A 16,245-nucleotide genomic window follows, 5' to 3' on the forward strand; every position below is an offset into this window, starting at 1 on the left:
TTAATGAAACACCCGAAAAGGACAGGCATCCCCATCAACTTCTCGCACAAAGAATCCACTTTGTGTATGAGTCCCGGTCATCAAAGTTTACGGAATCCACCGTAAAACCTCACGGAATCCACCGTGGCACAGAATCCACCGTGAAATATGCCTCCTGGCATCATACCCCCAGGGTGGGATAGCAATTGACCTCAATTGCTATTAGCTCAATGTGGAGCTAACAGAGTGGGGAAAGCATTTAAGTCTCTAGCGTGCATCCATTGTGCTTCCTCTACATGATGGTTCTTAAATTTAACTAGATATCTAGAATACCTTCGGCCAGTTCTAGTGGTCATAAAGTCAGTGTCTATAATAGCTTCTGGTTCAAGTATTTCAGTCTCTTCCTCTAATAAAGGTGGGTTTTCATAAATAGGGTGTACAGGTAATTGGCCTCTAAATGGTCTCAATAAACTAATATGAAATGTGTTGTGAATTTTCCAATGAGGTGGTAATTCTAACTTGAATGCATTATCATTAATTTTATGAATGATCCTAAATGGTCCATAGAATCTAGGGGCTAATTTGACAACTATATGTCTATCTACACTTTGCAGTCTACGTTTTTCTATTCTCAGCCAAATATAATCATCAACTTTGAAATTCATTGCTTGTCTTTTCTTGTTGGCTTGTTTGGTATATGATTGCTGGGCTTTAGCAATCATATCTTTAACCTCATCAAAAATACTGTTATGTATACTAGCAATATCATCAGCACTTTGAAGTCTATTAGACAAAGATGCAATAGGTGTAGATAATCTATATCCATAAATGACTTCAAACGGTGCTTTCTTTGTAGATGTGTGTGGTGTATTGTTATATGCAAACTATAATAAATGCAAATGTTGATCCGGGTTTTTTACAACCCGGATTATTACCACAAAATTTTGGCCAAACCCCCTATCAAGAGCTTACCATATCACTTTGGGTTTACTCTTCAAGCACTAGGTATGCTACATTGCTTCTCGATTACGATAACTCTAGCAATTGGGGGGAACAAGTTCTTAGAAGGCATATCAATGTAAAGGGTCAAAGGGATGGTTATCTTAGTGAAGATGAAAATAGATTACACCTAGGAGTTGAGTGAATGCATAGATTTTTTCAAAGGACTAGCCTCCAACTACACATGGGCTCCGTCTGCATCACTAAGATTTGGAATCTATCACCATCATTAGAGGACACCTCACCCTAGCACACAAGTCAATATCCACATCATGGTGTCATTTGGATCTTGCACAAAAGCTTACAAGCATGGACCCCTTTTGTCACATGCTTATATGTATTTATATACATATGGGGGACTAAAGTCAAAGCAGCTTTTAGAAGCCGTTTTTTATAATCTCAATAACTCCCAAGAAAAAGCGAATTTCAAGAAAATTCCCATGAAGCCCGATTGGTTTCGATCTGGTCTACAAAGTTGTAGAAGAAACTTTTTTCAAATTCTTCACGGATTTGAAGTTACGAAGGCGCAGACTGCTGGCTACATGCAAATTTCTTCTCTCTTTCACCACACCAACTTTCCACTCTATCCTTCTTGTAAATATATTATAATAATGTGCTTTGGGCACCCACCTCTTGTAATCTAGCTCCATTTCTCTATTTTGTCTACCACCACCCTTGGCTTCTTGCATGATGACCAAGGTGGGGACTTGTCCCATCCAGTATTCTCCATATTTTCAAAGATGCCATACATCATCTAGAATTATGTTAATCAAGAAGATTAGCTTAATCTAATCCCTCATGGAGGCTATATAAAGAGCCCATGGAGAATGAGAGGGAGGAGAATGACAAGTCTATGAGAGCACTCTAGAATATCCTCATCTCTTTGAGGTAAGCTATGAGTGAGTTCTTTTATTATGTAGCATAATGGCAAGCTTCCTCTACCTCTTCTTCTATTATCTCCCTCTCTTCTCATCTTCTCATTCCATGTAGCATAATGGCAAGCTTCTTCTACCTCTTCTCCTCTTGTCTCCCTCTCCTCTCATCTCTCTCTCTTATATTCCAATATGGTGTCTAGCACATATATTCTCTCTTGTAAATTTGTGTCTTGGTTCTCTTGATTCTCTTTGAGAAAAGGGATGTCCTAGCCCATCCTCCCTTTGGCTAGGTGGTGCCCCTCTTTAGTTTGCTTAGTGAGGATTGGAGATTGGATGGGTAAGAGGCAATCCGTGTCAAGATTGTGGGAGAGAAGGAAGGAGTCTTACTGGTAGCTTTCTTGCTTGCACAATGGGGGAATACACACAAGGGTGGAGGCTGAAAACAGTTTTCCTCTTCTTAGTTGTGTAAGCCAAAAAGAACTCAAGTACAAAGAAATAGAAGAACCCTCTATATGGGTCTCAAACCAAACTCAACTAACTAAGGTGGCATACTAACTGAGCCACGAACTAGAGTAGATAAGGATAGCTATCATGTAGCTATTATTCATGGGCGGTGTACCAACCGCGTCTGCAACTGACAAGTCGGTGACATAAATACACAACGGTCACCCTGGCGTATCACGAGTGGAACTCGATATCTCAACACTCCCCCTCGAGCTCAATCCCAATTCCTGCACACCAAGCAGGTCTCTGAACTTGCGCAGCTTCTCTGCGCCCAATGCCTTCGTGAATATGTCAGCTACCTGATCCTCTGTGCTGACATAAACTAGATCAATAAGACCTAGTAAAACCATCTCTCGCACATAGTGATAATGCACCTCAATGTGCTTTGTTCTAGCATGATAGAGTGGGTTATTTGCCAAGTGTATACTACTCATGTTGTCACAATAAATGACAACTGGCCCATCTGTAGACTGATGCATATCATAAAGTAGCTTATGCAACCAAGCTACCTCACATGCAGCCATTGCTGCACCCCTATACTCAGCCTCTGTGCTCGACAAGGCAACTGTAGGCTGTTTCTTGCTGCTCCAAGTGACTACAACACTCCCAAAAGAGAACACATATCCACTGGTAGATCGTCTATCAGAAATACTACCAGCCCAATCAGCATCAGTGTATCCATGCAACTGTATCTGAACCCCAATCTCATAAAATAGTCCATACTGTAATGTGGACTTCACATACCTGAGTATACGTCTAGCCGCATCCAAATGTGGTTTTCTTGGAGCCTGCATAAACTGACTTACCAATCCAACAGCATAGCTCAAATCTGGCCTGGTAATAGTCATATAAATCAAACTTCCTACTATGCGTCTGTACATAGTAGGGTCTTCTAGAAGCTCACCTGCATCTGTGCTTAGCTTCACATTCTGCTCCAAAGGAACTGAAATAGGCTTACAGCCTGTCATCCCATATTTGGACAGCATGTCCAATCCATACTGCCTCTGCAAGAGCTGTATCCCACTTGGTGATCTAATCACCTCAATGCCCAAGAAATAACGCAGCTCTCCCAAATCCTTCATCTCAAACTTTTGCTTCAATAGCATTTTCACATGAAGGATATCTTCATCACTGTCACCTGTCATAATCAAATCAACATAAATGACAAGTAGCATAATACCTTTCTCTGTTTTTCTCACATAAAGTGAGAAATCTGCCTTGGAAATCTGAAAGCCAATAGTGACAAGATACTGTCCTATCTTGTCAGACCATGCTCTAGGTGCTTGCTTCAAGCCATACAAGGCTTTCTTCAACCTGCAAACAAACTCAGGATGAACAGCATGCACATAACCTGGTGGCTGCTCCATATAGACCTCTTCTTGCAAATCACCATGCAAGAAGGCATTCTTTACATCCATCTGATGTAAAGACCATCCCTTTGATGCAGCCATAGCAATGACTGCTCTTACAGTTGCCATCCTTGCAACCGGACTGAATGTTTCTTCATAGTCAATGCCATATGTTTGTGCATACCCCTTGACTACTAATCTTGCCTTGTATCTGTTCACAGAACCATCTGCATTGTGCTTCACCTTATAAACCCACTTACAGCCAATTGCATTTTTACCTTTAGGCAAAGGTACCAATTCCCATGTAGCATTTGCTTCCAAGGCATCCATTTCTTCATCCATGGCTTTCTCCCATTTTTCTTTTCCCATGGCTTGCTCAAAAGAAGTGGGTTCTTGTTCCTGTATCACTTTGACCATATATGCATAGTGAATGGCTGTAAATCCATCATATTTCAGCCTATCCACAGGATACCTAGCTCTCGTAGACCTGCGCAAAGTAGGTTCACTCCCAGGTGCTCTCAAAACATCCCTGGTCTTCCTTACTCCAGGTGTAACAATAGAAGGAATACCCAACTCATCATCAATGCTCTGTTCTGAGCCACTGGATTCACCATCCACATAAGAGTGACCTGCATTCACATCAAACATGGGCTGATCAACCTTCTCTTTTCCTTTTCGTGATACTTGCATACCACTATCTGCATTACTTTGATAAGATTCTCCTGATCTCAATCTGCCTGTCCATGGCGAAGAATGTGAACCACTGCTAGAGGACGCTCCAGGTCCACTAATATTTTGTGACTGCTGCTGTGAATTCTGTGCAGCATTACCATTTTGTGCATCTACATCATCAATCACATTTACTGGTTTATACCAGCTACTCATCTCATCAAAGACAACATCTCTGCTCACTGTAAACTTACGAGTAGAAGGGTTATAGCATCTATACCCTTTTTGCTGCAGAGAGTAACCAATAAAGATGCACTTCTCAGCTTTTGGATCCAACTTGGATCTCAGCTCATCTGGCACATGTACATAGGCAATGCAACCAAAAATTTTCAAATGAGAAATATCTGGTTTCCTACCAGTATACCTCTCCTCTGGAGTTATTCTATGTATTGCTGCAGTGGGAGTCCTGTTCATTATATAGACTTCTGTAGCAACTGCTTCAGCCCAGTAAAAATCTGGCAAGTCTTTTTCGTTGAGCATGGCACGAGATACCTCTCCAATATGCCTGTTTTTTCTTTCTGCAATTCCATTTTGTTGTGGGGTATGACTGCATGAATATTGCTGCTTTATGCCATGCTCGTACAAGAACTTTGCAAACTCATTTGAGAGGTACTCTCCCCCTCCATCTGACCTTAGGCATTTTATTTGCAGACCTGTTTCTTTTTCAGCCATAGCTTTAAGGGTTTTGAAATTCCCAAAAACTTCACTTTTCTTTTTTATAAAATACACCCAAACTTTTCTGCTATAGTCATCAATAAAAGTGACAAAATAATGACAGCCTCCAAGAGATGCAGCTTTAGTAATCCACACATCAGAGTGGATTAATTCCAATGGCTTCTCACTCTCTTGAACATGTCTAGGAAATGGTTTCCTTGCCTGTTTTCCAAACTGACAGGCTTCACATACCTTATGCATTTCTTCAACCTTGAATTTTGGCAATCCTGCAACAATATTTTGGGCCTGCATTGATTTAAGTCGCTGTACATTAACATGACCAATGCGTTTATGCCAGATATCAATATCTGCAACTACACCGGTCCCATGTGCAAACATTGCTGCACTCAATTCAGACATGTCTGCATCCAACGTAAACATTCTGCCCTTCTTCTTTCCTTTTGCTATCAAGCGACCTTTATTTTTCATATCCTCAACAAAGCATCCATGAGGATTAAATCTGACCTGCAAGCCCTGCTCAACCATTTGACCGACAGAAACTAGATTCTTGGTGATATTCGGGACATGAAATACATCGAACAGGTATTTCTTTTTCCCATCCTGCATAGACAAGGGAATTTTTCCAATCTGCACAATAGGATGTGCAGTATCATCACCAGTCTCCACAAATCCTGGTTTTTCCATTTTCCTTGCATCCTCCATCCATTCTGCATGACCTGTCATGTGGTTTGATGCACCTGAGTCAACATACCATACATCATTGCTTTCTTCTACACTTGTCACAGAATTGTTCATGTGCTGCACCATGAACAAATGCTCATTTCTGTCATCACCCTGTCTGCTAGAAGATGCATAATTCCCTTGTTGCAGTTTTCCATTCATGATGTCATTCTGCTTTTTATAGCAGTCTTTAGCCATATGACCCATTTTACCATAGTAGTAGCATTCAACATTACTGTTTGCATTTTGACCTCTTTGCCATCCACCACAACCTCTTTGGCTCCCCCTGCCTCTAGAGTTACCACGTCCTCCTCCATAGGACTGGTTTTCTTGAGTTTGCTGCATATTCTGATTTCTGCCACGGCCTCCAAATCGGCCTCCTCTACCTCTGCCTCTACCTCTTCTAGCATTTGAGTAGAAGACAGCTTATTTTGAAGTTCCTCCTGAAGAAGATGCACCACCATTTCTTTGGTCCTCAGAAATTAGAAGAGCAATCAGCTCCTCAAAATCAGGAAATCTTTCACGAACTGAAATGGATATCCGAAACTGTGCATAATCCTTTCCTAGACCATTCAAGGTCACAAAAACTAAATCATCATCTTCCACTGGTGACCCAATGGAAGCAGGTGTATCTGCAATCTTCTTCACCTTCATGTGGTAGTCGTTGATGCTCATATTTTCTCTTTGCACATTGTGCAACTCTTGCTTGAGCTGCATTTTCCTGGCTTGCGTATTTGTGCTATACATTTTTGACAAAGTATCCCATGCCTCCTTTGGCGTACTTGCATCCTGAATATGCACAATCATAGAGTCTGAAATGCTGATAGACAGCCAATACATAACTTTCGTGGCTCTCTCATGCCATGCTTTAAATGCCTGCATTTGCTGTTGATTGGGAATATCAGGAAGAACTGGTTCTTCTTCATTTCCTGCAACAAATTCCCAATATCCTTTTCCCATAAGGAAATTTGTCATTCTAAACTTCCATGCTTGGAAGTTGTTCTTGTCAAGCTTTTCAGTGACAATCTGTGAAAGAGAATCAGATGCCATTACAGAAGACTACAAAAAATTCTGTCACTGCAAAAACCACAGCTTCACCCTCACAAGGGAAAATCTGCAAAACTGGCGAAAGTGGTATTTGACCACACAGTCACTTCCTAGTGACGATTTTGCATCAACAGGCAACAGGGATGATTCTGTGACTCCCAATGTCTCTGCGCACAAGCATACAATGCAATTTTTATAGTAACTATTCACCGACCTGTAGAACAGTGGCTGCACAGCATAAAACTGGGCCTTTTCCTGAGTGCGTGCAAAAAACTTCCGCCTCCAAAACAGGTCCCGAAATGGCCTCAAATCAAAAAAACAAGGTCGCCAAGGGCTAAAGCCCTTGCCCGCAGCATATACTGCCCTCTTGCTTCACCGCGAAGGGCGTCTCAACCTGAGACAATGCACTCCTGCACTTTCCGGTTGTGCTACCTGTAGAGATCTGCTCCCAAAACAGAAAATGAAAGCAACACTGCTCCTCTTACCAGAACACCGTGAGCTTGGCTTGCTTTCTTGAGCTCCTTACCACGAACAAGGCTCTGATACCATGTCAAGATTGTGGGAGAGAAGGAAGGAGTCTCACTTGTAGCTTTCTTGCTTGCACAATGGGGGAATACACACAAGGGTGGAGGCTAAAAACAGTTTTCCTCTTCTTAGTTGTGTAAGCCAAAAAGAACTCAAGTACAAAGAAATAGAAGAACCCTCTATATGGGTCTCAAACCAAACTCAACTAACTAAGGTGGCATACTAACTGAGCCACGAACTAGAGTAGATAAGGATAGCTATCATGTAGCTATTATTCATGGGCGGTGTACCAACCGCGTCTGCAACTGACAAGTCGATGACATAAATACACAACGGTCACCCTGGCGTATCACGAGTGGAGCTCGATATCTCAACAACCCGTTCATCATTTCAGCCCTCATTTTTTGTGCCCCCGCTGAGGAGTTCTCAAGCTATGCTCTACAGCTTCCATGAAGAAAGAAACATCTAAGGAGTTGTCCTCTTCTTCAACGAGTGTTTGTCAAGAAATCACTAAGGAGGAATCTTCATCAAACCCTATTCAAGGGATTCACCGCTCAAGAGTACCGCTATGGTCTCCAAAAGAAGCTCAAGAGAAGAAGGATCTTTATCGACAAACGGCACATATGCGGGTAAAGCAAGTTAATTACACACACCCTTCTTTGATTCATGAGAAATCTTGCTCTCATCAAGTCTCTAGGTCAAGGCATTGTGTTGAGTGCTTGGTGTCTAGTGTAAAGACACTCCCTACGGAGCTTCATCTTCAAGTGGTGAAGGCACTTTCAAATTCGGGGATTAACAAGTTTTTGGAGGGCGAGTTACACATCAATGGTGTGCGGTATTGGCGAGAGGCTACATATGGTGATGCGCTTCAACTACTACTAGTAAGAAGACTCAAAGTAATTGAAAAGATAGCTATCGAAGCCTATGAACTTTACAAGGCTGATGATGGTCACACAAAAGCTATGCTAATCAGTGGTGAGCAAATCCTTTGCATCTCTCGAATGGTGGGATCTAAGAGGCCATAGCTTCAACGACACGCTTCATGAAAGTTTGTAGTGTAAGTTTGTAGTTAATGCATAAATGACTACTCCTACTTTCTACAACTTTCAATCGGTTCAAAACATTCGGGTGGATGTGTGCATTAGTAGAAAGATACATTTTCAGCAAAGGTTGGTCTTCTATTTTGGAGCTGAGAGGTTGAGAGAGATCTTGTTGTCTCCTGATCCCATAATACTCCCTATTTTGGATTATAACATCTCCTTTAATGTACACATTCATTCTACTCTAAGTGTATCCCATGAACCATAGGGACTTGTACGGACCTATCCGTCCACTTGCTAGACAAACCATGCATATAATTGTTAGCACAAAGCTCAGGTTTCAAAATGTTATAAGGGTCTTATTGGGCCCTCGTCGTCTTGCTGAGATTAATGCATCTGTAAATCCATTTATTCTACCCTTAATAAGATATGACTTGGGCCTAGACGTGTTTATCTTTATTTTGTATTGAGCTAGATCAATATCTTCCTATCATGGCTTTTCCAAGTTTTTTTGGGCACAAAGGGGAGAAATCTCTAGACTTTTTGGATGACTTAGAAATGGCCTTTCTAGTCACAGGCCGGGATGATGAAGCAACCAAAGTACGGGCCTTTCCTTTAGTTCTAAAGGGTGATGCTCGAGTGTGGTATCAAGCTCTCTCAGAGGCTACAAAGGGTAATTGGGAGGATCTCAAGACCACATTCATGCACAAGTACCAAGATATAGAGCCACCTGAAGATATTTGGAGACAACTCTTAGATCTTCGTCAAACTATAGCAGGGGAGTACCAAGCCTATGAAGACATGTTTATAAAATTGTGGGATAAATGGACAACCTCCTTAGCCGAGGGAGAAAGAGTACCTGATTGCCTTAAGAAAGATTGTTTTCTGGCCGGACTCCATCCTCTACTAAGGGATAAGGTCAAAGGAAAGTTTCCCACATCCTATGAAGAATCAGTCACTTATGCGAGGGAGAAAGATAGAAAATTGAAGTATCAAGCCCAGTTGAAGGGGGGAGTTGAGCCCATACATGTTTTACCAACCATGCCAAGGTCTAGAGAAATAGCAGAGGCCCCACCTGAATCGGAGATACCACAGCAAGAGCTCCTACAACGCATTACTAATCAACTTGAAAGCCTTTCGTTAAATTTGGTGCAAGGAGTACGATCCCCTCCCCTCATAAATGAAGGCAATCGAGGTCCAAGAAGATAAGAAAGAGAGTATGTTTGCTATAATTGTGGGGAGACTGGCCATGGTATATACTTTTGCCCTCATCCTAGGCGTTTTCTAGGAAATGGGTTCCAACCAAGAAGGAGGGGACAACAAGTGACACCACCTAGGGAAATGTTTGTTCCACCGAATCCAGGGCTTCCACCACCGGTTCAAGTTCTCCATCATCCTCGACTACTTGCAGAGGTACCGCCCTTGCCTGTCCAACCGCTAGAGAATCATGATAGGATAATTAGTTTAGATGAGAGTGATGTCAAAGGGAAGGCCAAAGTAGTAGAGGTTGAAGCAATGCCGGTGAAGAAAGCCCGGAGAATTGAGAGAATGGAGCCTACACCACCAAAGGAGGTTGAAAATATGGAAGAGGAGGCAGAGTCATCAATGGCTGCAAAGACACGCAATAGTAAAAAGAGGAGGGCTCGTTCACGCTGACACATTGAGCCAGATGATTTTTCCCTAGGTAAAGGTACTAGAGCTTATGATTTGCTTGCTGATGTGAGGAATCAAGGGCCAAAAATTTCATGGCCCCAATTACTACATCTATCTCCAACAGTGCGGCGACAATGGTCAAAGATGGTAAGCATTAGACCCATGAAGAATAGACATGTGAATGCAATCGAGGCTAGAAAGATGAAAGATATTGTGCCTCTAGTGGAAGCCGAAATCAATGGACAGAGAGTGTCAAAGACATATGTGGATGGAGGTGCAGAGATTTGTGTCATGACAGAAAAGTTGATGCATCGTTTGGGATTAGAGGTAAATGAAACTACTAAATTTGGGGCCAAAATGGCTAACAATGTAGTAGTAAATTGTTTGGGAGTTATAAAGAAAGTCAAGGTAAAGGTGTGTGGAGTGCAATTGGAGCTTGACATGTATGTGATGCCAGTGAAGGGGGACGGCTATCCGCTCATTCTTGGGTGACCATGGCTAATGGGAATGAAAGCCAGACAAGATTGGGAGACAGGGGCTTTAGAGCTAAGACCACAAAAGGGGCTGCATAAAAAATGGAAGAGCACTATCTACAACATGAAGGAAGGTCAATAGGAGGATCTTGTGTTAGAGACCACCGCTGATGAATGGAGTTCCAGCGAGGGTTGGTCATCTATGACAGAGGGAGAGTCTTCTAATGAGGAGGAAGAAAGCTCTCTAGAAGTGATGGGGATTACATTAAAAGGGCCTTCTGGTAGTGAAATTCCGCAGCAGCTTCCAAAGGTCAAGAAGGAGGGGTTAGAAAAAATGTTGGCTAAGGATCTATCAGTTGAGGAGAAGGCAACCTACATGGAAGTGGTGATAAAACACTCTGCACTTTTTATTTCTGATTATGAACACATCACAGGTGTGACAGTAGTACAACATCACATTAATCTAAAAGAGGGAGCACGGCCAGTGGTGCAGCGACTACGACGATTAGGAGTAGTTCAACAAAGCGCTCTACTCACTGAGGTGCAACGACTTTTAAAGGCAGGCTTTATCTATCCAATAGGGGATTCAGAGTGGGTTTCACCTGTGGTGGTGATACCCAAGAAGAATGGAAAATGGAGGATTTGTGTGGATTACAAGCCACTAAATGCTGCAACTAAGAGAGATCACTTTCCTCTTCCCTTTCAGGATGAAATACTCAACGAGGTGGCCGGGCATGAGAGATACACTGTTTGTGATGGGTATTCAGGTTATTTCCAGATCCGAATAGCTGAGGAGAATCAACAAAAGACCACCTTCATTACACCTTGGGGTTATTTTGCTTACAAAGTAATGCCATTTGGATTAACAAATGCCCCAGCTACCTTCCAGCGATTCATGAATTATGTCTTCCAGTCATATTTTGGGAAATCCATCAGGGTCTTTATTGATTATTTTTGTATTTATAGTTCTAAGGCTCTACATCTAGGGAAGATGGATGAAGCTTTCAACCGACTCGCACAAATGGGGGGGCAGTTAAACCATGAGAAGTGTCACATTGGCGAAAGCAGTGTAACTTTGTTAGGGCATGTCGTAAGTGAGAGGGGCATTGAAGCAGATCCAAACAAAGTTAAGGCCCTATTGGCAGTGCCATCACCATCTTCTATGAAGCAACTAACCTCTTTCATTCAGAAGGTGCGATATATGGGGCGGTTCATTCATCTCCTCTCCCAATTAATATTTCCACTGCAACAGTTAACCCACTCTGAGGAGCTCCTATGGAGTGACGACAACGAAAGGTGCTTTCACGAGGTGAAGAAGGCTCTTAGCACCCTTCCTATAATTTTACAGCTGTGTTGGGATCAAGAGTTTTTTGTCAATCCGAGTTTTGGGGAAGATGCTCTAGGTGCAGCACTAATACAAAAGGATGCTAAAACTGGCCTAATGAGACCGGTTTACTTTTCTAGTAGAGTAATGACAGCATCAGAACGAGGGTACAAGATGGTCGAGCTGATGGTTTTGTCTCTAATGTTTGCTGTAAGAAAGTTTCATCCTTATCTTCTCCCTAGGCCATTCACAGTGATCATGACAGAAGAGCATTTTCCCTATGCCTTACAGCACATGGATGTTTCAGCTAGAATCGCTAAGTGGGTGATACAACTCCAAGAGTTTGACTACACCTTCAAGGTGGAGGATTCTACTCGAGCTTGCCTAGCTGATTTGTTGACCCATAGATGCCATCAAAAGAAGGAAAAGGAGAAGGGAAAGGTAAAAGAGGAGACACCTCCTCTTGAGGAGCTGCCGCGGGTGGAGAATGCCCATGCCCTCTACTTTGATGGAGCCTACAAGCGTATTAAATACAAAGCGGGAGCAGGAATAGTGGTGTTTAGTCCCAAAGGTGACAAACTTTATGGAGAAGGTATTAGCTTGGAGGATGTCCATTCTAATAATGAGGCAGAATATCAAGCCTTGCTTTTAGGTTTGAGGTGGTGTCTTTCACATGGTGTCACTCGACTTAATGTTTTTGGGGATTCTATGCTAATTGTTAAGCAAATGAAAGGAATCTGGGCTTGTAAAAATGATAACTTAGTAGTGAAAATGAGGGAAGCTAAAACTCTCATGAGAAAGCTACAGAAAGCGCAAATCTATTTTGTGCCAAGGCACACAAATGGCGACGCAGATGCTCTAGCAACTGAAAATTTGAAAGAGATAATGGTGGAAATCATTACAGTAAAGCTTCCCTTGTTTCAGGGTAAGTTTCAATTACAAGATGTGCTTTATTTTCTCGAGCAAGGTGAGGCACCTACACATATGAGTAAAAGTGAGAAAAGGTGGCTGGCTACTAAAGCCACTAAATACCGCTTGATAAATGATGTGTTGTATTGCAAAGGAAAGGATGCAGTGCTTAGAAGGGTGCCAACAGCAAAGGAGATTATAGATGTGATTAAGAGCTGCCATGAAGGGGTTTGTGGCGGACATTTTGCTCAAGAAATAACCAGCAGGAAGGTTCTCCAAGCCGGTTTTGTGTGGCCTAGTCTACATCGAGATGTGCAACATTGGTGCCGCACTTGTGACGATTGCCAAAAGGCCGGACCAAGGAAGCTAGTGCATGAGGAACAAAATCCCATAACTACATATGGCCCATTTGAGAAATGGGGGATTGATGCAATAGGGCCACTCCCTCGAACTCAATCTGGCAAGGAATACATCATAATGGGAGTGGACTACATGACGAGGTGGGCAGAGGCTTCAGCAACTAATAGGATCACAGCCCAAGAAGTGGAAAAATTTGTGTTTGAAAATATTTTTTGCAGGTTTGGCACATCTTTGGAAATTATCTCTGATCGGGGTCCTGGTTTTAGGGCAAACCTAGTAGGGGAGCTAATGGAAACGCTAAAAATCAAGCACAGGCATTCTACTCCCTACTATCCACAGTGTAATGGTTTGGTCGAAAAAGTGAATGGGCTGATTTGTAAGATAATTACCAAGTAGGTACACATGCACCCCAAGCACTGGGATAAAAAATTGAATGCAGCTCTTTGAGTCTTCAGGACTTCATTTAGAACCTTGCTTGGCTATACTCCATTTCACCTCGTCTATGGCCAAGAAGCTTTGCTTCCTATAGAGGTGGAACTGGCCAGTTTGCGTGTTTTAGTAGCCAATTAAGAGAAGAATCAAGATAAGAAGTTAGAGGAAAGGATCTTGGATCTGGAGAGGCTGGAGTTAGATAGAGAAGGAGTAGTCCAACACTATTCCATGTAGGCTGAAGAGAGGAGGAAGACCTTTAATAAGAAGCTGGCTAGCAAACACATAAGGGAAGGATCACTTGTGCTACGTTATGATAACTGCTTTGATAACAAAAAGGATGCTAAACTTGTGTTCAAGTGGGAAGGGCCATTCATGGTCATAAGGAGATATCCAAATGGCAGCTATAAGCTAGGTGACATGGATGGGAAGGTTCACAAGACAAGGGTAAATGGATGGCGACTGAAGCCTTATTTTCAAAGAAATATGAACACTTTGGAGCAATCATTCAATGAAGAGCCACCAATGAGGGGGTGCAGTCATCCTTGCTCTATTGGACCATCATTATCAAGCTAGAGGCATGAATACCTCTAGCCTAAGGGGAGGGCTAATGATCCGGGTTTTTTACAACCCGGATTATTACCACAAAATTTTGGCCAAAGTCCCTATCAAGAGCTTACCATATCACTTTGGGTTTACTCTTCAAGCACTAGGTATGCTACATTGCTTCTCGATTACGATAACTCTAGCAAATGGGGGGAACAAGTTCTTAGAAGACATATCAATGTAAAGGGTCAAAGGGATGGTTATCTTAGTGAAGATGAAAATGGATTACACCTAGGAGTTGAGTGAATGAATAGATTTTTCAAAGGACTAGCCTCCAACTACACATGGGCTCCGTCTGCATCACTAAGATTTGGAATCTATCACCATCATTAGAGGACACCTCACCCTAGCACACAAGTCAATATCCACATCATGGTGTCATTTGGATCTTGCACAAAAGCTTACAAGCATGGACCCCTTTTGTCACATGCTTATATGTATTTATATACATATGGGAGACTAAAGTCAAAGCAGCGTTTAGAAGCCGTTTCTTATAATCTCAATAGCTCCCAAGAAAAAGCGAATTTCAAGAAAATTCACACGAAGCCCTATCAGTTTCAACCTGGTCTACAAATTTGCAGAATAAACTTTTTTCAAATTCTTCATGGATTTGAAGTTACAAAGGCGCAGACTGCTGGCTACATGCAAATTTCTTCTCTCTTTCACCACACCAACTTTCCACTCTATCCTTCTTGTAAATATATTATAATAATGTGCTTTGGGCACCCACTCTTGTAATCTAGCTCCATTTCTCTATTTTGTCTACCACCACCCTTGGCTTCTTGCATGATGACCAAGGTGGGGACTTGTCCCATCCAGTATTCTCCATATTTTCAAAGATGCCATACATCATCTAGAATTATGTTAATCAAGAAGATTAGCTTAATCTAATCCCTCATGGAGGCTATATAAAGAGCCCATGGAGAATGAGAGGGAGGACAATGACAAGTCCATGAGAGCACTTTAGAATATCCTCATCTCTTTGAGGTAAGCTATGAGTGAGTTCTTTTATTATGTAGCATAATGGCAAGCTTCCTCTACCTCTTCTCCTATTATCTCCCTCTCTTCTCATCTTCTCATTCCATGTAGCATAATGGCAAGCTTCTTCTACCTCTTCTCCTCTTGTCTCCCTCTCCTCTCATCTCTCTCTCTTATATTCCAATATGGTGTCTAGCACATATATTCTCTCTTGTAAATTTGTGTCTTGGTTCTCTTGATTCTCTTTGAGAAAAGGGATGTCCTAGCCCATCCTCCCTTTGGCTAGGTGGTGCCCCTCTTTAGTTTGCTTAGTGAGGATTGGAGATTGGATGGGTAAGAGGCAACCCATTCATCATTTCAACCCTCAATGTGTGTCCCAAATCAATAGGAATGAAATTATTTTGAACCAATTTATTCCAATTAGTATGAAAAGTAGTATCCTGATGATATGTATCTTTCATAGCAATCAAAGAATCAAAAGATATGATAGAAATATTAGGAATGGTAGGTCTTCTACTCAATGCATCAGCCACTACATTTTCTTTTCCAGGTTGGTATTGAATGATAGGATGAAGACTTTGAATAAAGGAGGCCCATTTGATATGACGGTCAGAGATTTGGGGTTGGCTAAGTAAATGTCTAATACTTTGCTGATTGGTCGTGATCATAAATTCTGAACCCATTAAGTAATGTTTCCACTGTCTTAATGCTTGTACAACTGCTAATAGTTCTTTGTCATATGTGGAATATTTCAGCTCAGAAGGTTTCAACTTACAACTAGAATAGGCTATGGAATGATTGTCTTGCATAAGTACAGCTCCTATTCCTGATCCACTAGCATCGGTCACTACTAGAAAGAATGGTCTATTAAAATCAGGCAACTATAAAACAGGGGCATGGGTTAATGCATGTTTCAGTAAGTCAAAGGATTTTTGTTGATTTTCGGTCCATCGATAAACAATTCCTTTCTTGAGAAGTTTAGTTAATGGTAATGCAAGTAATGAAAAATTATGTACAAACTTCCTATAGAAACTAGCAAGACCAAGGAATGAGCGTAACTCATGCACATTT

This window comes from Lygodium microphyllum, unplaced genomic scaffold (assembly GCF_053477565.2).
Source record: "Lygodium microphyllum isolate KBCC unplaced genomic scaffold, Lygodium_microphyllum_v1.1.10 scaffold_60, whole genome shotgun sequence".
NCBI classification, from domain to species: Eukaryota; Viridiplantae; Streptophyta; class Polypodiopsida; order Schizaeales; family Lygodiaceae; genus Lygodium; species Lygodium microphyllum.